The 22,425-nt window shown below is 41.8% G+C and overlaps 1 long non-coding RNA gene across 1 annotated transcript; it reads right to left on the bottom strand.

Annotated features, from left to right (window-relative positions):
* Positions 1-20,399: 20,399 nt before the first annotated feature.
* LOC110368663 lies at positions 20,400-21,059 on the bottom strand. Its single transcript, XR_002428282.2, has 3 exons — positions 20,922-21,059; positions 20,656-20,784; positions 20,400-20,512 (listed from the first exon to the last, which is right to left on the bottom strand). It is a non-coding gene; the product is annotated as an uncharacterized LOC110368663 (long non-coding RNA).
* Between the last annotated feature and the right edge of the window lie 1,366 nt (positions 21,060-22,425).

Genomic DNA, 22,425 nt, shown 5'->3' with positions numbered 1-22,425 from the left:
AACTGAACCTACGGACCCTCCCCACCGGCCGGTACTTGTTCAATAAGCTGTCTGGCAATACGGGAGCTACCATATCCCATAGCGAGACACCGAGTGAATATAATGAAGAGCGTTTGGTTATCTAACACAACCCCAGTTCTTAGAATAATATGAGCGAGGTGTCTCACCAGACAACCCTTCTTGCTCGGCAGTGAGAAGAGGTTTGCTTGTTGAATTGAGGTGACGGGGCTACTGGGCGTGTCGTAAGACAAGCACTTTCACCGGCCAATCAGGATTGGCGGATTGAGATCAATGCTTCTACCAGGGGCTGCAGGAGGCTGCATCCCATAGCGAGACACCTCACTCACATTATTCTAAGAACTGGGGTTATGTTAGATAACCAAACGTTATATCTTATTTGATATAACAGCAATATTAATCAGAATAGGACAGCTCAGACTCAATTATACTTCTCAACAACTTCACATGACCACAAGAGGGTGTTACAAGAACACTGTACTGACTTAGTCATTAACATAACAACAATGGCTTTCTTCTTGTCTGTCTTCTATAAAAGACCACATTTGTGCAGGGCACAACTAATAGTTGTCCTGTGAACAGATTCCTCCACCTAAGCTGTGGATCTCTGCAGTTTATCCAAAGCCTCCATGGGCCTCTTGGCTGCATCTCTGATCAGTGATTTCCTTGTTTGATCTGTAAGTTCAGGAGAACGGCCTTGTCTTGCGAGGTTTAAAGATTTGCCATACTCTTTCCATTTCCGGATGATGGATTGAACAGTGCTATGTGAAATGTTCAAAGTTTAGAAAATCATTTTATAGCCCAAGTATGCTTTAAACTTCTCCACAACGTTATCCCTGACTTGTCTATTTTTTTCCTTCGACTTCTTGATGATGTTTGATTTCCAATATTCTCTTAACTAACATCTGAAGCCGTCACAGAGCAGAAGAATTTGTACTGAGATTAGATTACCCACAGGTGAACTCTATTCAGTCATAAATCATCAGGTAACTTCTGGAGGCAATTGGTTGCAGTCAGAGAAAAGGAGGTTGAATCCCTTTGCACGCAGCAATTTTCATTTATTTGTGATAAATGTTTTACATCATGTAGAATATTCCTACTTCACAATTGTATACAACGTTATGCTGGACTTTCACATAAGATTCAAATAAAATACACATTTGTTTGTGGATGTAATGTGACTAAATTTGGGAAAGTTCGGAAAAGAGCCGGAGGCACGGTCTGAGTTCATCTGAGTTTATTTATAAGGAGAACAACACCCTGGTTGTAATCCTGTCATCCTCAGTGACAGAAAGAAGGTAAAAGAAAACTTCACCAACTCCAATTTTATATTCTATAATTTCTAGTTAAACTGGTGTTATAGAGTTGTATTCCATTACAGAATAATATTTCCTTTTCTTTTATCTTTATAGCTGCAGCACAAATGAAAAGTCTCAGGTTGGGGAGGCTAGTGTCCAGTTCAGGGCTTCACTGTTCCTGACAGTCCTGTAGATGCTCACAATGAGCTGCAGCTCCAAGTGTGACAGTCGAAGTGTCAGTCTAACCATTCTCCACCACAAAAGAAGTGTATGAGTTTTACATTATATATATTTTTAGATCCAATGTCCAGTTTCAGTTATTTTTAAGAAAAAAAAAATACAATATCAGATTTTTTCACCTGAGGAATCATTGGTAATTTGATGTTCAGTTTTTCCCCCACTTAGCCGCAATTTCAACTAATAATTTTACATCTCATCTTCTGGACCTTCTTAATTTTTTCGCTTTCATGTCTTCTTCACTAGTATCAATTGCACTGTTGAACTTGAGTTATCAACTCTAAAGAGAACCAGGGAAGTGCCAAATACTGAACCTGGACACAAGGAGGATTCCTCCATGCTATCTTCCCCAGCGTCTAGACAACCTGAGACTGATAAAAGGAGGAGAATAGCGTTTTGGCTTATCTTGCTGCAACTGTTTTATGATGAGGTATGTTTAACCAAGCTGAATGTTGTGGATTGTGTGAAGTCAGTATTACATGAATACCAGAACCAACTGTGATGTGTTAAAGTGTCTTCCTAAAGAAGACGGGACACAGATAGAGCCTTTCTATGGATCCACAACAGATGTCTCAGTTAATGTGTTGAAAGAAAGTCAGCAGAACGCCTCGTTCTAGTCCGACTTCTTTCTCACCAACTCCAATAACCACATTTCTGACCCTGGTTCTTTGCCTTGTTTTTTTTTTTAAGGTTACCCAACCTGGGGATTACTTGCTACATCAGTAGCATCCTCCTAAATGTCTTGACCCTGAGCTGCTTTGTTCAAGAGATCCACAACCAGCTGCCTGTGTGGATCTCTCACCCTAGATCCCAGCTCTTCAGAAACAGCCCACCAGACAATAAAACGTCACCAGTGTATAGAACATCCACAACTGTGTAGATTTGCATTCATACTCTGCATTGCAACAATATTCATACCCCTTCAATGTTGTCATATTTTGTAAAAAATAAAGTAGGGCCTGTAATGATTAAGTCTGTGGCAAAAGACCTGGTGTAACTTAAAACCAGTGTTGAGCCCAGTCAAGCCCCTGACCACCAGGCCACACCACACCACCAGGCTTGGGTTTTGGCGGACGTGTCTTGTGAAATACAGACAGCAGGTGCAGGACGCTCCTGCAGCCATGCTGCAGCCGTCATGTGGAAGGTTAGTTCAGTGTACAAGTCATGACAGGGTTCCTATGCAAGTTGCACACTTCCAAATAAAGCCTGAGTGTTCCCCTATCAAGCTACCGTCCTGTTGTGATATGCTGATGAGAACCAGTGCTGTTGTGACATGTCCTTATCAGCAGGAATCCTGTGGGATTCCAACTCCATCTCCCCATAGTTTTAAGAACCATGAAGATTTCAAATCTCACGTAGGCAAAAGTGGAATGGCCCCACTTTTTTAGCTTCCTACTTGTGGTCTCCTACGGCTGTGTTACAGAGCCAAGACAGGTGGTGCAAGTCAGGCTGTTGAGAGCGTCTTACCTTTTCCACGCATAGCCCACATTACACATTGCACCAAGCTGAGAGAAATGTAGGATGTTTTATGAAACCTACATAAACCTCATTCCCACACAATCTGTTGCTGACCCAAGAGACCCAGAGTCAAAGTCACTCACAAATGTGGCATGATGCCAGAATTATGCATCTTACAGCAAGTACGGCCAAAAAAAGTCTCCAAGCGGCCCACAACTGACCGAGCAGAGTTCATCAGTGAGCATTTATATCCCACATTTATGGGCAACACAGCAACCAAGACAGGTCAAGCCCATGAGGAAAAGGCTATCAAGATGCTGGAGGAAAGAGGCAACTTGGTGGAGAGGAAAGACCTAACCCTACATCCAGAGCATCCCTGGTTTAGAGCCAGCCCTGATGGAGTCTTGAACCAGACACAGCTTCTAGAAGTAAAACCTCCACGGGGATAACCGGCAGCATTTCTGCTCGCGGAGATGTCCGACCTCTGCATGGTGGGCAGTTCCATCTGGCCAAATATGGAAAGGGTGGATACTATCAACAGGTAAGTCAAAGTAAACACAGAGCCAAAATCCACTGCTACTCGTCATGTGACTATTATTACTTTTTCCAGATCCAGTTGACCATGCTGTGTATGGTACTAGAAAGCTATAAGCTGGTGATTTGGACAGCTAGCGAGAGCAAAACACTCTGAACAGTCAATAATACAAGTAGTGTTAAGGAAACGCTTTGGAAAACCTGTGGCATTGTAGCTTTTATTGTATCACGGTGCAGCCATGGAATGAGGACGTTTGTGTTTTTAGCAATCCAGAATGTCATTGTTTTGCTGAACTGACTGGCAGACACTTTAAAGCGTCTCGCTAAATCACAGGTAACTAAGTTCAGTTTGTCAAGTTTTCCAAGTTGATGGAAGAATCTGTGACCAGGAACATCGCAAACCAGAGATCATCGTGAATAAAAATGCCACAAAAGGACGGGTAGACAACATAAGACAAGCTGGTGACAGCCTACAGCTGCAAATGGAGGACTCTACGCTGGCCACTGGTGGTATTCTTTGACATGTTGGACATTTCAGCATACAACACCTTTGCCATTTGGATGGCACTGAACCCGGAGTGGAACAGAGGGAAGCTCCAGAAGAGATGCCTTTTTCTGGAGGATCTGGGAAAGGCATAAGTGAGCCCACAAATTGAGGAAAGACATGTCCCCAGAACCCCAGCCTCTGCAGTCATCGTGAGGAAGATTCAGGAGGAGAATGCTGGTGCCCTATCCACCCAACCTGCAGAACCACAATCTGAAGAGCCTTAAGTGCGTGACGTTGATGTCTGGCACTCATGTCTTGTGTGCGAGAGAGGTGTGTAAAATTCCTGATCTTTTCATTATTCTAGGTTGTGAGTTAACCTGACGCCGCCAGATAGATTTGCTTCACATATCCATCTGGAAACCTTCCGTTGAAGTAATTTTGGGAAGGGGCGAAAATACTGGTTAGCTGATTGGCCTATGTTGGTGATAGACGGGCCAAATAAACCAATCAGATCAACGAAGCATATGACGTACTCGTCAACATGCTTCGTCGTCGCTCTGTTAGGGGCGACGACGAAAACACAACCACAAGCCAAGCTACTCTTGCTGCTGCAGGTAAAGGCTCGTTAGCTCAGCAGAGAAAGCCAACGCTGATTGGACGTTCGTTTGGTGAACGGCTCCAAATTTCCTTTAACGGAGAGTAGCCAGACTGATCTGCGAGTGAAACCTTGAAAGCTCGCGAGATCAGGATGGTCTCACGAGGCTAGTTGTGAGTACCAGTAACAAGAAAAAGCGGTGTGAAGTGTGTGGAACCAAGATGGACAGAAAAACACAATATAGATTAAGTGTAAAAAGTAAATCTGCAACACACACAGTAAAACTCTGCCCCTCGTGTGGTGTACAAGCTAGTGGCTAAAGGTCATGGGGCTGACGTGTTATCTTGACTGATTGGTTTACTCTGTTCATATGTTCAGCTTGTGTTATACACCAGAAAGGGTTCAATTTCTGAGTTCAAAGACATAAAAGTGAGTAGTTTCAAGAAAAGCCTTGCTTCACATGTAAATTTGTTTCCACTCAGTTCATGATTCCAATTAATTTGCTTTATTACGTTTTAAAAGGTTATAAATGGGATCTTAAATTGTACGGGGCAAATATTAACCAAATATTTTGTTTATACAACTTGAAATTGGGATAAAGTAAACATCTGTTGAGTGTTTGATTGTGAGGCATTAAAACAAATAATTTCAAGGGGCCCACCAGACCCACAAACATTAGCAGAGTAGAGACAATATGAACATCACACAAGGGTTAAATACCTGTTTTAACAACTTTTAAACAGAAAAGGGAGGTAGGGGATAGAGATGACAAAAGCACAAACAAGATGTGGATGAGGTCACAATCCTGTCCCCCTCAGTGACAGAAAGGAGGTCAAATAAAACTTCAACTGCAGTTTGACATTTTTATCATGTCTTGTTAAGTTGGTGTTATAGAGGTGTATGGCACTACATTGTTTATTTCCCTTTCTCTATTTTACAGCTGCAGCAACAGTGAAAAGTCTCAGGGTGGGGAGGCTAGTTCAGGGCTTCATATGTTCCTGACAGTTCTGTCTCTGCTCACCATAAGCTGCAGCTCCAAGCTGACCACAGAGATGAGACTGAAGAGTCAGTCCAACCATATGAGTTTCTTTACATTAAACTTTTTAGAGGCCATCTCCAGATTCAGTTATTACAAAGTAAAATATAAATATACAAATATAGATGTGATATTTTTTGCCTTAGGAATCATTGGTTACTTGTTCAGTTTTTCTCCACTTGTCCTAAAATTGAACTAAATAACAGTCTTGAATTTTTTATCTTCTTCATAGTATACAATGCACTGGTGATTTGGAGGATGTGGAAGATGGAGCTCTGGATGGCTCTCCTGCATCTTCCAGAGAAGGACACTCCCAAAGTGGCCAAAACAGAGTGGAAGAAACTGTCCTGCACTTAACTGCCATTAGAGTCTTTACATTAGACTTTTTAGAGGCCATCTCCAGTTTCAGTTATTACAAAGAAAAAAAATTATAATATAAATATGAGATTGTTTTGCCTCAGGAATCACTAGTTACTTGTTCAGTTTTTTCTCCATTTATCCTCAAATTAAACTAATAACTTTGCATCTCGTCTTGTGGGCAGTCTTAATTTTTTGTGTCTACTTCATAGTATAGGAGCTCTGGATGGTTCTCCTGCATCTTCCAAAGAAGATGTCCATATTGACCAAGACGGCAGCGCAGAGGAAACTGTACTGCCCTCTACTGCCACAGAACAGATGTGAGATCCTATTTAGAGCTCTATAATATTTAAGTTTTTGTGTGGTGATTTTTGTGTTGCTTCATTGCCAGCTTCAACAACCAAGAGGACTCCAAGGAAGGAGAGGCTGATGTCCCAGACGACATCCAACCATCTCCCGAAATTCAAGATGTGACAGAAAAGACTCATGAGAAAGAACGGTATGAAAACCGTCTAGTCTGGATTCAAGATGATTGTATAGAATCACATCTGCACTCCCACAATTGGGCTTTTTTTCTATTTATTTAAATTATTTCTTTCTCTTGTTATTATCAGCATTAGACACTTGTTTAGACACTTGTTTTATGATAAGGTATTGTTACATGTCTGTGAGACATGTTTGTGTTTTTCCTCCTCCCCCTCTTGTTTCCTGTTTTCCTCACAGGTTCAGTGTACAGGCTGGTGCCAATTGCCCTAATTGGCTCATGGACTGAAGGGCCACTCAAGTCAGCCCTATATAAGGTGTTCAGCTCAGGCCAGCTGGAGAGGGGTTGTGGGCTGACAAACCAATCCTTGTTGCACTGCTTGGCTGTCTTTTGTGTAGAGGTTTGTGGTAGGAGTTAAGGGACTAGGTAAGTTTGGGGTACCCTATACAATACCACCATGTAGGATGATATCTCTGTTACATACACTAGGTAAGTAGGCTGGTGCCACGCATGTAAAGTTTTTTGTTAGGCTTTTTGTTAGGCTACGATAGTTGGATTTTCTTTTCCTTTATTTTCACTACTAGATGGTAGAAGGTAGGCCCTCTTATGTTTTATTCATTGGCTTGACTCTGCACAGCCTAATGGTCTCTTTTTTTCCCCCACAGTTTGTAAAACCTTTTCTGGGATTTTTGTAAACACCAATAACCCCCCCCCCCCTTTTTTTTTATGTTCACAAGGCTCCTTGTTGGAGGGACTGTTTCTCGGCTGGCCTGGGAACACCTTGGGATTCCCCTGAGGAGCTGGCCTAGGTGGCTGAGGAGAGGGACGTCTGGGCCTCCCTACTGAAGCTGCTACCACCGCGACCTGACCACGAATAAGCAGAAGACAATGGATGGATGTCCTGTCTCATACTTGTGGTCGTTGCGTTACCCTCCCTCCTTCAGTTGGTGGGGGGGGGGGGGGGGGGGGGGGGGGGGGCATAACAGTTTGTTGAACCAAACTGAATGTTGTCGATTTCATCAACTCAATGACGCATGAATAACAAACAACCACAGCATGTTCAGTTTTTGCTGTACTGAACGTTTATACTGTATCTTTTTAATCACAAAAGAGTCTTTCCTCATGAAGAACAGGGGACACATATAGAGCCTTGCACTTTAGATCACGTCTGTTGTCCGCAGGCTGAATTCAACAGTCCAGGACTCTCTGCCAACTACATAACCAATAGCGTACCGCGCACGTGACGTCACCGACTCAAGAGCAACGCCCCTTTTGCCGCTTAGTAAGGGCATAAAGGTAGAGAACGCCCGTAGCAACCAGCTATTACACGCACAACAGAACCAGCGATATGACCGACTTTGCAGCCGTTAAACTTTCCCAAGACGATGTTCCAGGTGCACGTATTACTGGTCGTACTGTCGAAGAACACACCAACCTTCAACTCAAACGATGGCTTGAGTGTCGAGGGCTTAAAAAAACCCCTGAAAACGGGCCGAGTTGATCGAACGGTAAGCTTCGTTTTTTTTTTTTTTCCTGCGCGGCGGTCATGGCGTCGTCGGCTGTTTTTTTGTTTGTAATCACCGTCCAGGGATCGGTATATGTTTAATGTTTGTCTTATTTGAAATGTTTTTGAGTAAGCTATCCTGGTAGCAGGGTATCATGTTAGCGCCTGCTACCATGATAGCCTATATGCTATCATGGTAGCAGGCGCTTCAATATTAACATGTCGGCCACCAAAATACTCTTACCTGTTCACTACTTGAAGCCGCTGGAATTGGGTCAGGATGTTCTTCGGTTGGGCCCTTTCCTCCAACAAAATGCTTGCTACATATGTATGTGAATTTGGTAACTTTTTCCGGGTTGAACTGTTGTGTAGGCTGACCGCACTGGTGTACCCAGCGCACACATTTCTCCTTGGCAGTCTTGAAGAAAACATCCTTCATAAGCGGCCGATCAGCGTACCTCGAGTCGCTGTTGCACGTTCCATAGCAACAATGTTTAAAGACCATGGTTTTAGATTTGGAAAAAGCAGTCGTTTACCGAGTAAAACCAAGGGTAACGCACGTGTCTTTTACAGCGACACAGCGGCGGACTATGCAAGCTTGCTCTACTACGTACCACGTGATGTGACGTCATCGTGACGTTACGTTTCTAAAAATAGCTCGCTCGCGGTACGCCATTGGCAAAGCCCTTTTCAAGGAGCAAGGAAACCATCCCCAATCAGGAGCTAGTCTGCTTTGGGTAAACAAAAGCACGAGAATTGATAAATATGCTTTTTACAGAGTACATTTTTACAAAACCCTCTGCTCTAAAACTACTATACTACATTTGAAAACGGTTTAAACTGTTCCTAAGGATAAAAACTTCTGAAAATAGAGGATATCTTGGATAATTTTCTTTTTTGGACGATAATTGTATATCTAGACACTTTATTCATTAAACAAAAGGTTTTGGGCTTAATCCACACAATCCAAACAATTTGATAGTATTGGAGTCATTCCACTTCTCAATTGACAAATAATGTTTAAATAATGTTTAAATAACAGACATATTAATCAATTAACTGATCTGGAAAAAAGTTAATCTCAGTTGCTACTATTTGACAGGTCTGCATTGTTTAATGTTTATTACTCTACTTTGTTATCTGTACCTTCAGGGGCTCGTTCTTCGTACGTTGCTTAAAACATCCAAGATCAAACGAGACATCCAAGATGATATCATCGTGCTAATCATGATCCGGCTAATTGGGTTCTTCGAACACACCTGTTTATGATTAGTATGGCTGGATTGAGTTATCTGAGATAACTGCGCGTTCATGCATCGGTTTAAAAGGGAATATGTATCGATGGTAGAAACAATGATCAGCAGCGATGCTATTGGCTGTTCAACATGGCCAAAGATTGGCCACAGTTTTTCTACCAGCAGAACAAGAGCTTTTAAAAGAAGGTTATGCCGAATTTGTCGTTAATTAAAACGACAGGGAAAACTTCAAAGTCTGCTAAAGCCAGAGAGGATGGGTCATTGAGACTGGTAAATGATGATGAGGTGAACCCAAACAACAAAATTAAAGTTACCAGAGTGGATAGAAGACCCCATCTCTGTTTATTTGCACTCAAAAGATATTGGTCCAGGGGAAGAAATCACTTATAATTATGGTGATTCTGACTGGCCATGGAAATGCAAGGTATTTAGAAGTGTAACTATACTGTCACAAGTCATTCTACCAACTTTGTGTACTCCAACTAAGGTAAGCGTACCCATTAAGCCCAGGCACCATTTAAGCCCATTTGCCAATTTGAAGTCAATTTAAAAAAAAAGAGGGGCCCTGTCTAATGCTATTCATTATTTTGTCCAATCACACAATTTCTTAATTATATGTCAGTTTTTATTTGGCACCAATCACATTTGTCAATATTAAATAAGGCCCGCCTACATCCGTGCAGTCTCAAGGAGGCTCAGATAAAGTTGCTTCAAAACATTGGTGTTTTCGGACCCCTCAGAAAGAGCCTCTTTTCAGCTATTTTCAGCCACTGACTTGGTAAGTACATTCATATTATGTAAATTGGGAGATTATTGATTTGATTTTTGTGTGTAAACAGGTAATTCTTTGTCATATTTTACTATTTGGTTTTATGTGGAAAGATGAGTCATGCTAGTTAGCGTAGCGTGCTAATCATTAGTCAATACATGTAGACAGTGTTGTAGTACTCGAGTCCGAGACTCGAACTCGAGTCCGAGTCATTAGCTAAATTTAGAGACTCGTGACTTGACTTGGACTTGAGCACTGATGACTCGAACTTGGACTCCTACATTCAGATCATTCTGATTCGGAAATTGAGAAAAAGACTCTACTTTTTTTTATATCATTAGGCTATAATTTTAATATGTCATTAGAATATTATTTGGTGTATAATTTTAATATCTAAATGTCGTACAGCGCACGTGACGTCACCATCTCATGAGCAACGCCCCTTGCCGCTAAGGTTGGGCAAACAGTGTGAGAGCGCACGTAGCAACCAGCCATTACACATGCAATAGATACGATATGACCGACTTTACAGCTGTTAAACTTTTACAAGAGGATGTCCAGGCGCCCCTTTTACTGGTAGAACTGTGGAACAACATACCAACGTTCAGCTCAAACGATGGATTGAGTGTCGAGGGCTCGGAAAGACGGGCCGAGTTGATAGGAAGGTAAGTCGTTGTTTTTCTCCTGCTTGGTGTTCATGCCGTCATCGGCCGTTTTTTTTTTTCTGTTTGTAGTCACCGTCCAGGAATCGGTATAAATTTTCCGGCCCGCCGAACAATTTAGTCCGGTCCGGTGGCCAAATGCATTATCATTATCCAACGGCTGTATCTCCTCGCTGCATCGACCGATCCACACCAGATTTGTTGTGAGTCATGGGGGAACACTGCCGAACGCGTTTGTGGGAATCGCCCGGTGGACGAGCGAGGAAAATGCGTAACAGCATCTGCGGTGGCGGGCGGTCGGCGGTGTGCGAACCCCGCCCGCCGGCCGGCACCGCGAACCCCGCCCGCCGGCCGGCACCGCGGCGGTGGCCAATAGGCCGGAGCGCGCTGGCGTTGGCTGCGAGGGCCGATCTACGCCGCTTGCGGCTTTAACATCCTTCATATGCGGCCTATCAGCGTACCTCGAGTCGCTGTTGCGCGTTCCATAACAACAATGTTTAAAAACCATGGTTAGGAGACGTCTTAGACTTGGAAAAAGCGGTAGTTTTACCGAGTAAAACCAAGGGTAACTACAGCGAAAGAGTTATTAGTGCAATGGAATGTTACTGCTTCATGTCATACATCACACGTCAATAGTGACTCGACTCGGACTTGACTCGGATGAGTAGTGGACTCGACTCGGATTTTTTTTTTAATGACTTGGACTTGACTCGGACTTGAACACTGGTGACTCGAACCTGGACTCGGACTCGAGGCATAGTGACTTGACTACAACACTGCATGTAGATCTACTGATAGATACACTGCTTAAGGATTAAACATTTTGAGTATACACACTAAATGTTATCTGATTCATTTTACATAAATCTTCAAATTAAAAACACAAATAAGGGTTTGGATGGGTGAAATATTTTCAAAAAATGCCTTTTTTCCAAGGTGGGCTTAAATGGTACAGTGACCCAAAAAACAGCTAGCGTAAGCTAACTTTGAATAAGAATTCCTTGTTAATTCAGAAAGTTTGGCAAAAGAGGGATAACTATAATGGCAAGTTTTAAAGCTTATTTAGGCTACAGGCATTTCTGTATACATTTCTTGCATTTTGGTAACAGCATATTAGCTTTATTTCCCTGGTAGTCAGTGTAGAACCATTTAAGCCCAGTGTGTTCCATTTAAGCCCATCTCATGTGTTTCAATAGAAAATAATGACATTTTGAGGTTTGATAGCTTTTTACTGTAATCCTGTGTTTGATTTTCTCATACCTCACTAACTTCATTAACACAAGTACATCACAGATCACACACTGCCCAGAATAATTGTTATGTACGTTAATTTTGCATAACAATTTCACGGTAATTACAACAAAAATTACAACAAAAAGGAAAAATTACAGCAACTGTCCTAAAATCATCGAGGCATGTCACCTTTACCATGAGGGCACAATTAAGAACTTGTCTCTCTTAGCAAGATGGAGTGGACAGGAAGTCTTTGAGAGAAAGATTAAAGGAGAAAGTTAGTCTTGAGGCTCATCAGGGATGCACAACCTTCCTCAGTTCAGGAGTAGAGAAGGAGATTTCGGAGTGTCTTCAGGTAGGCTGTAAACAAGGTGTTAGGCTAATCTAAATAGGCAAATTAAGAACAGAATTAATGTTGTAATATGATCTAAAGATGGCTTGACATTCCTTGACAGAGGCCCAAACAACACCTACAACCTTCCCTTACGGGAGAAGGTGGAAGATGTGGAAAGGAAATTCATTCTTTGCCAAGCAAAGCTGAAGGGTGCTGGCCCTTTTCGTCTCGAAAATCACAAAGCAATTGAAAGTCTTTACAAAAGAAAGCTAAAAGAAATGAAAGTGGCCGATCAGTAACCTGTTTACAATGTTGGCCTATTTCATGTGTGTTTCAAAGATATTGTTGGTGTTATGTCATTTTCTACTTTAAAATAAATAAATTTTTTATTTTGTCAATATTAAATGAAACGTTAAGTGAAATGGTAAATACTGAAACCGATGAAATTTAGTTTTAGGCCTACTTAATCATGTTTGTGGTGGTCCATTGTTACAAGCCAAACATTAAATGCAAGTTAAAAAATTAAATTGTGTATAAGATGTATAACATGTTATTGAATAAATATGTGTTTACTACCAAAAAAAATAAAATAAATGTTTATATTTGTGTAAATAAATGTGGTTGTGGGCTTATTGGGCTTATTTGACTTTATTCATAACATTTCTTTAATTTGTTATTTAAAATATGGATAAGTAAATGAATACACTTTCAAATGAGAGATTAATCCATCATTTTAACAAATGATCATCTTTATAAACCATCTTAGTGTCTATGAAAAATATGTAAACTTGATATGATTTTGGTGGGCTTAATGGGTACGCTTACCTTAAATATACCCTTCAAATTTGTGTTCAGAGTTTCAATATAGTATAACTAGTATGTAATATATTTCAGTGTCTAGACACACGGGTCCTGTGTAATACTTAAGATGTGAGGTGCAGGAATAAGGACTGAGTTTTGCAGATTAGGAACAAAATCACATTCAGTGATTGTTCTTTACATTTCAGACATAAGGAGATGCTGCAGGCTGCAGATGTGGACGCATGCAGGTCCTTTTCAGGCAACACACCAGAGGTTATTTTAATGTCTAACGACTTTTTCACTTTTACTATTTTAAATATGAACTAATAAGAATTTTCATCCATAATGTTAAGATAATTTTCAATTAGGAACATAGAACATTTATTGGTATGGATATTCTACACTACACAATTGTCCGTTAGGATCAAACTCTTATTTTAGGATTGCACATTTTTGGGCAACAGGACTGTGATCAATATCTCGTCCCTGAAGAAATGTCAAGTTTAGAAAAATGAGCTACATGTGGAGGACCTTTTTTTGCCTCCGAAATAGAGTGGTTTGAGATGCAACGGTAATTTATTTTTTGAGAATGGAAGTGGGGTTCATCTGTATATTTTGAACGTGATTCTACATGAAAACTGTTCCATGTATAGCTCTGCTATAAGTTCAAAATGAGCCATTTGCTGCTGCACTGACTTTAAGTACTTAACATGCTACCTTTCTTTATTAATTCTTAAATTTCTCTGTCTAGTTTGCAACCAGTCCTGGCACAAAAAATGTTATGTTAAACACAAACTGGACATCTCTGAACTTCTGCAAGTGGTAAGCTTTTTAATAGAATTATTCTAAGTGAAATGCTATCTGGGTATACAAAATCTAAATGCTTTTTAATAATTCTTAAATCTTACTCTCCAGTAGCACATGATGGATTTCCTGAAGTTTCTCCTTTCATACCTTTTGAAAAGTAGGGATGGGTCACGCATTTACAACAAAAAGCAGTACTGCTTGTACTGTAAGCAGGGATTAATAAAAATTGCAAAGCATGTGGAGCGTGCTCATCATAAACCTGAAGTTGCACAAGCCACAGCTTTGCTCAAAGGCTCCAGGGAAAGACCGTTACACCTGGAGCATTTGAGAAACAGGGGCAACTTTACACATAATGTTAAGGTACTAAATAGCGGCACTGGAACACTTGTTCCACGTAAGCAACCCAGGAAAAATCTGAACCCAGAAATTAGCTTCACTGTACCTATTGTCAAGGATTATTCACAACAACAAAAACGTCTTCTGGAGGCACATGCTTATCTGCAAGTTCAAGCCAAATGTTGACAAAAAAAAAACAGGCAAAACCTGAGTTCAGGCTCTCTGTGCTTTTGCTGTTCCCCCTCTCACAGGAGTGATGACATAGTTCTGGAAATTTTTGAACACCACGATTCAAGATGAAGTTTACACTGCTGTAAAGTCTAATGAACTCACCATAGAAAATGGACGCCATCTTTACAACAGACTTGGATATGATGCCTCAAGACATGAGTACATTCGTCAAAAGATGAGAACTTGGAAGACTTTTGATAATTCAAGGAAAACGACCCCCATGAAGACGATTAAAGAGCAGATAAAACCTGCAAATTCTATGCTGGTTGTAGAATCTGTGAAACCACTAGCAGGTTTCGCTGTTGAAACAAACACCTACAAGTGCCCTAGTCTACCATTACAGGTGGATACAGCTTGACAGATATCACAGCTGGTGTCGAGCAAATCTGCAGAAGTACAGTGCAGCTAAAGATGATTTTGCATTCATAAATGTTTATGAATCCAGATGGCACGACTCTTGTCGGCTGCATCGCTGAGAACCCTCCAGAAATCCAAGAGGAATGCTCCACAGTTGCTTCCCTTCACTAAAGATGTCCAGACCCTTCATTCATGTCCAAGTAGGCAACAACATTTTTACAATGAACTATCAGCAGAAGCATCTCCACAGACCTGGATGAATCTGATTCTGTTCAATAGACGCAGAGCCGGGGAAATATCAAAAATGCCCCTTTCAGCTTAACTGTCCTCAAATACCAATAGTGATCAGGATGATCAAATTAAGAGGCTATATCTGACCTTGCCTTCGGCATTTTGTCAGCACCTGTGGAGCCAAAAGACCAGACACACTCACTTCAACAAAACCATGCAAGCACACAGCAACTGTCTTAGATTTTGAACCTGAGCAATACGGAGTTGGATCAACTGGCGAATTTCCTTGGTCATGATATAAGAGAGTTCATGGGTAGTTTTACAGGCTTCCAGAAGGCACCCTTCAACTTGCTAAAATTCGTAAAGTCCTCATGGCACTGGAGTAGGGACGTCCTGTTGACTTTAAAAGGCAAAAGCCTTGATGACACAACCATTGACCCTGAAGGTACTAGGTGTCTTTTTTGCATGTATTTCTATGTAAATTTTTACTTTCTATTTCAGAGGCTCAAGTCGCATTCATCAGGGAACAGAGACCGGATATGGACGACAGAATGCTGAAATAACAGACACTAGCACACCTTCACAAACCTGTAAAAGCGAGTCACCTGCAATGGGTAAAAGTATTCCATCCATCTGTCCCTCTTCTTCAGCACCTTACACAATTAATTTAGGTTTTAGTTTGAATTTGACTTTTTATGCATATCAAAGCCACATAGTGAATTTCCCTGCTTTATTCAGTAGGTTGTATTGCCCTTCTCTAATTTTCTTTTCCACAGAAGCAATCATCTTCTGCTTACCACTCTCCATGCTTTCTCGTGATGCTTTGCCTCGCTCTCATGAGTCCGGACCCCATGTGTTTTGCTCTGACCGCCGAATCCCATAACCTGACATAAGCCAGACGCATGTCGCTCCGCCCAGCTCCACTCACATACATCTGGGACATTGCCCATAGAGAGTGATTTCTCCAACCAATTTTATGGTCTGGCCAATCAGGACACAGGGCTGGAGTTTCATGGATGTGACGTAGTGGAGACGCGACTGTGACGTGAGACTGTTTTGATAGCAACGGCGGCTCGTCGAGGAAGCAAGCGTTAACATTTATGCTGCTATTTCTTCCGTGTTGTCCAATCTACCTAATATTGTTTCATTAAAAGAACATCAGAGAACGGCTCTGAAGGCTTTTGTTGGTGGAAACCATGTTTTCGCCCTTCTCCCGACCGGATTTAGCAAGTTTTGTTTTCCGGGGCGCGTCCGCTGCAGACGCACCCCGGAGCGATTAGCGCGAACCATGTTAGGAGGCCTTTAGTCCTCAACGCGGTCGGCCCGGGATCGACTCTGACCCGCGGCGCTTTGCCGCCTGTCTTCCCCCCTCTTCCTGTCAGCTCACTGTCAATAAAACGCGTGCCACTTGAGCCGCAAACACATAAAAACATTTTTTTCCTGCGTCGCTCTCACAGCGTCACCGGTTAGCTTCGGTGTGAGTGGTTGAAATAGCACGTTGATAAAGATGACAGACAAGTGGCTTATCCAATCATATGCAAGAATTTTTGATAAGGCCCAGCCTTCAGTAAAGGCAATTTCTATGGCGGTGTCCCAGATGTATGTGAGTGGAGCTAGGCGGAGCGACATACAGCTGGCTTGAGTCAGGTTACGAGTCCCATCCGAGACTATGTAAATCCACCCGATCCCGAGAGATTTGTGCCAGGTCCCGCGGGACTTCCCGCCCGGTGCGGGGCTCTACTATGAATCTCTCTTTTGCTGCCTAATCAACTATTTATTTTGATTTCAAGCCCATATTTCTTTTCTTTACATTAAAAAGGAGAAAAGGTGACAAAAATAGAGTAGAGGGAAGAGAGTGCAGAATAAGGTCCTCAAAGTCTACTTCTACACCTGCAGAAAGAGATACAGAAAGAACAAAACCAACAGAAAAATTTCAGACAACCAACGCTAATGGTGAGGCCACTGAAAACTACGCAGTATTATGTATATAGTGACAGCCAAAGCTAACTATAGGGTTTATATGTATAGAAATGTATCTGTACGCACCTGTAGGTGTTTGAGAGCATGAGCTTGTATATGATGTAAGTTTTATACATAAGCAAAATGCTCAATAGTAGTTATGAGGAGCCAAAGATCCGCCAACCGGAGCACCGAGGCAGACGCCAGAGAGACCAGAGCCCCAGACGTCCAAAAGGCCACCAGAGCACAGAAGGACCAACACAGGGAAAGCTGCCTCATACACCCCAGAGAAGAGCAAAGGGGGAGCCCCAGGAGATCCCCCAGCAGCCACAATGCTGAAGTGCCAAAGGGAGCTGCAGCGATGAGCCTGCCGGCTCTGCCAGCAGCCAGCTACGCCAGAGCAGCTCCAGCCATGGGCTTCAGTTTGTGACGCACTTTGCACGCCACAAACTCAAGAAACTCACAGGAGCTTTGCAAAAGTGATTTGACATGGCATGAGAGCGCCACGGTGATGATACAGAACATGAACTCACTTCACCGTCATCGATGACTCCATGTTGTTTCAACATTGGGGAATGTCATTACAATATCCGACGTTTGTTGAGCTTCAAAGTGAGAAAACACAAAACAAGCGCCGTCTGCGGAGTCCTGCGCGACGACTATAACTGAGCCTTACGTTAGTCTCTCTGGTAGCTGGTTAATGACAGTAGCTATATTTAAAATGTGTGCAGATAAAAAGGTAAAGAAAGTGTTCTGCATGCGCCGTTTACTGGCTTAAAATCAAATTATCCAATCATGACGTGCGCTTACTTAGCCTGGCCAAGCAGATTAAATTTTGTCTCTCTTTGATACAGCTGAAGTTAGTCTGGAACTGCTCCTGTGGCTCTACGCTTCCCCAGGAGTGAATGCTGCTTGTCGGGACTTTGATGCAATCAACTGGTTTCCTTATATAGGACATTTTTGACCAATCTGTATAATCTGACCCAATCTGTATAATATGATTGAACTTGACTTTGTAAAGTGCCTTGAGATGACATGTTTCATGATTTGGCGCTATATAAATAAAATTGAATTGAATAAAAAGTTTTTTTTCTGGGGCGGGCTTAACAGGCACAACATAAACCAATCAGAGAAACTGTAGACGTGATGTAAAAAAAAAAAAGGCACAATCAGACTTCCGCTGTCAACATTTCACAATATGATTCAACATGGCGATCCGCGATCAAGCGGAGACTACGGTGAATGATTTTACAGAAGAAAGCACACTAGCAAACAACGCTCCGTAGTGGCGGCATTCTGGTTTGTTTTGGCTGAGGGATTCTCAGGTCAGGGTTAGCTACGCAACATATAACACCCGTCTGTGATTGGTCGGCATCAGGATAGAGGGCTCTATGGGCGCAGTTCTACACTCAGTTTGCTGTATAGCAAAGCAAAAGAGTCTGGCTGGCCAGGCTAGCATTTACTAGCACCAAGCTTTATTAAGAGAAGAAACTCTGACGTTCATAGAATTGTTAGATTTCCCTAAACAACCGCAGATTTGTTTTACTTCTGTTAATGCGAAAAACAAAACTAACATAAGACCAATATGTTGTTTCTGACTGTTCTGAGTGCATTTAATGGACCTGCGCTATAGGTTCTGAGAGTGGCTGAGGCATTACTGGTTTCCATAATTAAACACCGGCCTCAGCAAGTCATGGTGCTGCAGATGTTGGGAGGAAATGATCATCCCTCAAAGCGCTGCTGCCCCGTCCTCCACATGCATGCGCAGCAAGTTCATGAGTTAAAATGGACGCTGATCGGATTATGGATCGGCATAAACCAGCCCTCACTCAACCACAATGTCGATCCGACTGATGGATGGTAATAATTTGTTTAACTTTAAAGTTTTAATTTGCTGACCAAATCTGAGTGAAGGCGCTATATAGTAGTGAGGAGCAAGGCTACAAATACATTTTTCTTTTGTTATGTAACCATAACAACATTTTGTTGAGACACTTATAAGACGCAGACCAAAATTAAAGACCCTTACAGAAAAAATTAAAACACAAAGTGTCCTTAAAAGGACATCCTCAAAAATGTAAAACCCTCACAAGAAGAATAAAATGTCTAACACCCTTTTTGACTCTTCAAAGAAGAGGTGAAAATTGAAAATGTTAATTTTTTTGTCCGATTCATCGATCAATCAAAAAAAAAAATTGACAGATTAATCTATTACAATAATCATTAGTTGCAGCCCTATATCTTTCTAGAGCACGGCCTTAATCTCCAGTCAGTCCAAAGTCCTGCAACTTTTAGATGTGTCCCTGGCAGGACATCGGCCCTCGGAGACTGGAGTTTGACACCCCTGTTTTGTTGTCTGGTGGGCTGTACCTGAAGAGCTGGGATCTGGGGTGAGGGCTCCACACCGGCAGCTGGTTGTGGATCTCTTGAAAAAAAACAGCTCAGGGTCAGGAGGCTTTGGAGGATGGAGTTGATGTAGCAAGTCAGTTTCAGGTTGGGTAACCTTAAAACACACAAGACAAAGAACCAGAGTGAGAACATGTGCTTTAGTTTCAACCCTTTTGAAATGTAGTATAGTAGATTTAGAGCAGAGGGTTTAGTATTATATTTTTCACAATAAGGCGCACTTAAAATCCTAAGATTTTCTTTAAAAAAAAAAATGTATGGTCTGCCTTGGGCGTAGTCCACTCCAAGGAGGTACGTGGGTACACGTATGTGCACAGCTCATTCTTTAAGACTTCTTGGTGGCAAAAAGTCTTCACATCAAACTGTTTTATATGCGACACAGAGCTTGATACACTGAGCTGCTCCAAGTAGGCGGTCGCAAAGACTCGCAGCATCACAGTCCCTCTGTTCTCACCACAAATGTGAGCCTGCTGGAAAAGAAACGGCTCTAGGTGCTCAGCTAGCTAATCACACATTTTACCATCCGTTCCGCCATTTCGGGCCACTGGCAGAAACTGTGGGAATTTGCCACAAGAAACGTAGGCAACAATACGCTCGACTATAAAAGGTAAAATGTCCCAGGAGAGTCAGCGTGGACTCCACCAAGCTCACAGTACGCATAAGTGAGAGGCAGGCTGCGCCTGAGTAAGCGCAAGCAGCAATAAACCTAGTAAGTTAATTCAATATAAAAGTTCATTTTTGCCTAATGTTAGAAACAGGGCTGTGTAGTCCAACTACTCTGTCCTCCAAACAGAGACGGATAGCTCTCCTTTTCAGGAGAGAGCTGTGTACGTGAAGGGGCAGAGTGATATGACACACTTGAGAAGAATATTTAGTGCGCCTTATATGCAGACAAAGACACGTAAATTCACGGTGCGCCTTATTGTCTGAAAAATAAAGTATTTATCAATTCTTGTGCTTTTGTTTACCCAAAGCAGACCAGCTCCTGATTGGGGATGGTTTCCTTGCTTCCTTAAAAAAGGGCTTTGCCAATTGGTTGAGTCCTGGACTGTTGAATCCAGCCTGTGGACAACAGGCGTAATCTGAAGTGGAAGGCTCTATATGTGTCCCTTCTTCGTTTTCCTGTGGAAAGACTCTTTTGTGATAAAAATAAAATATAGTATAAAAGTTCAGTATAGCAAAAACTGAACATGCCGTGGTTGGTAATGTTATTTATATGATACTGAGTTGATGTGATCAACAACATTCAGCTTGGTTCAACATACCTTATTAAACAGTTGAGACAGGATTAACTCAAACACTATTTTTATCCTTTTGTAAGTCTGAGTTATTCTTGACTCAGGAGAAGATTGCAGGAAAAAACTTGGTGTCCAGGTTCCCGGGCTCTCTTTAGGCTTCGGATAAAAAAAAAAAAAAAAAAAATCATCAAAATTAATATCAGTGGAATTACAAATCATGATGAATTTCTTTTTTCAATAATAAGAAACCCAAATAGTTGATTTGATGGCACAGACCAGTTAAAAGCTTTTACCTCTGTTCTGTGGCAGAAGAGGTCAAAAATACTTCTCCGCTGTCTTCTTTCGCGGTGTGTGAATCTTTCTCAGTGGCAACTGAGGGAAGAGTGCCACCATCAGGAGCAGTTTCCACCTGGACTCCAAGTTGTCCTGAAGTGTCATTCATGACGCAGACACAGTTGATAAAAAGAGAGAGGTGTTTAACTGTGTAGTTCAGCCATCCTAAGGCTGAATCCTATTCCCTACGCTATCCACGCCCCCTTTTATGATCACATCACACCATTACTTAAATCCCTTCAGCGGATCACGGTTTGTTTTAGTATATATTTTAAACTTTCAGTGCTTGTTTTTAAGGCTCTCGAAGGAGCAATAAACAAATTTTCACCACTAGTTGGGGCTTGAGCATTGTCTTTCGACCAAAACAAGATGTGCATCAAGTCACACCTCTCTCTACCTCTGCTCCAGCTGCAACACGGCCCCCATCCCCCCCCCCCCCCCCTTTTTTTTGCAAAGGATAGATACACAGCAAAACAGCATCACCTTTCGGAGGAACCTTTGTAGTGAAGAAGTAAGTAACTCATAACGTAATAATGCTATTAACAAGAGAACGTTTTGCTCTCCGCCATTGTGTGCCTACGCAACACTTCTCTGATTGTGACATTTTAAGACAGGGAGGGGCTAAGCCTTGAGTGGCAACTGTCCACATGCACGTACGTGCATGAGCGGCCAGCCCAATTATGTAAACAAGAGAATGGAGAACAGCGCAGAGATGGTGTGTGATATGATACCATAGTTCATTTAAAAAGATACCTTTAGTTCTTCACCAAACAGTTTTTTAGTTCTTTCTATCTGTCAGCTATATAGCTGAACACTTAATGAGCTTGTTGAGTGTTTATATTGTAACAGAAGCGCCTAAAGAGCATTTTGCATCCTCATTAAACAGAGAAAAAGTAATCCCACACCACACTCTCCTCAGACTGCTTCATGTTGCATCTGCCTTTACTTTTTTTTTCTTTTAGTACTGCAGTCAGGCTCCACCTTAGAACTACCGTCAGCACCGTCTACTGGATGGCGGCTATACTACAACACTGAAAGAAAGTCTAAGTGGATGTTATCAGTTATTTGGACAGAACAAACCTTAACCTAATTAACCATTAATTGACAGTTAATTGTAAGTAGGTTATTTATTTGCATCCCTAATTGGAATTGATTTTTAACTACAGATAAACATTATTTAATGTTCCTAGATGAAGATTTATTTCTACTTGAAGTGAAGTTGTCACTTTTCATTTGTGTGAGTTTGCTGTTAGAATAATGAAAGTGCTCAAATCACTCTTTCAACTATTGTCCTATAATCAAAGCCAAATGGGTTGGTATTCTCTGTACAATACCTGACAAGTCGAGAGTTATTTGATAAATATTCAATAACTTAAAAATGTCTGTAATTTCACAACATTCCTAATACGGAAACGTGCAGACCATAATATGCCAAGTACCTAGTTATCAAGTCTTCAGCAGACT

Source organism: Fundulus heteroclitus, chromosome 9 (assembly GCF_011125445.2).
Source record: "Fundulus heteroclitus isolate FHET01 chromosome 9, MU-UCD_Fhet_4.1, whole genome shotgun sequence".
Taxonomy (NCBI): Eukaryota; Metazoa; Chordata; class Actinopteri; order Cyprinodontiformes; family Fundulidae; genus Fundulus; species Fundulus heteroclitus.
Note: the sequence above shows the minus strand (reverse complement) of the source record. Positions and strands in the feature narration are given on the sequence as shown.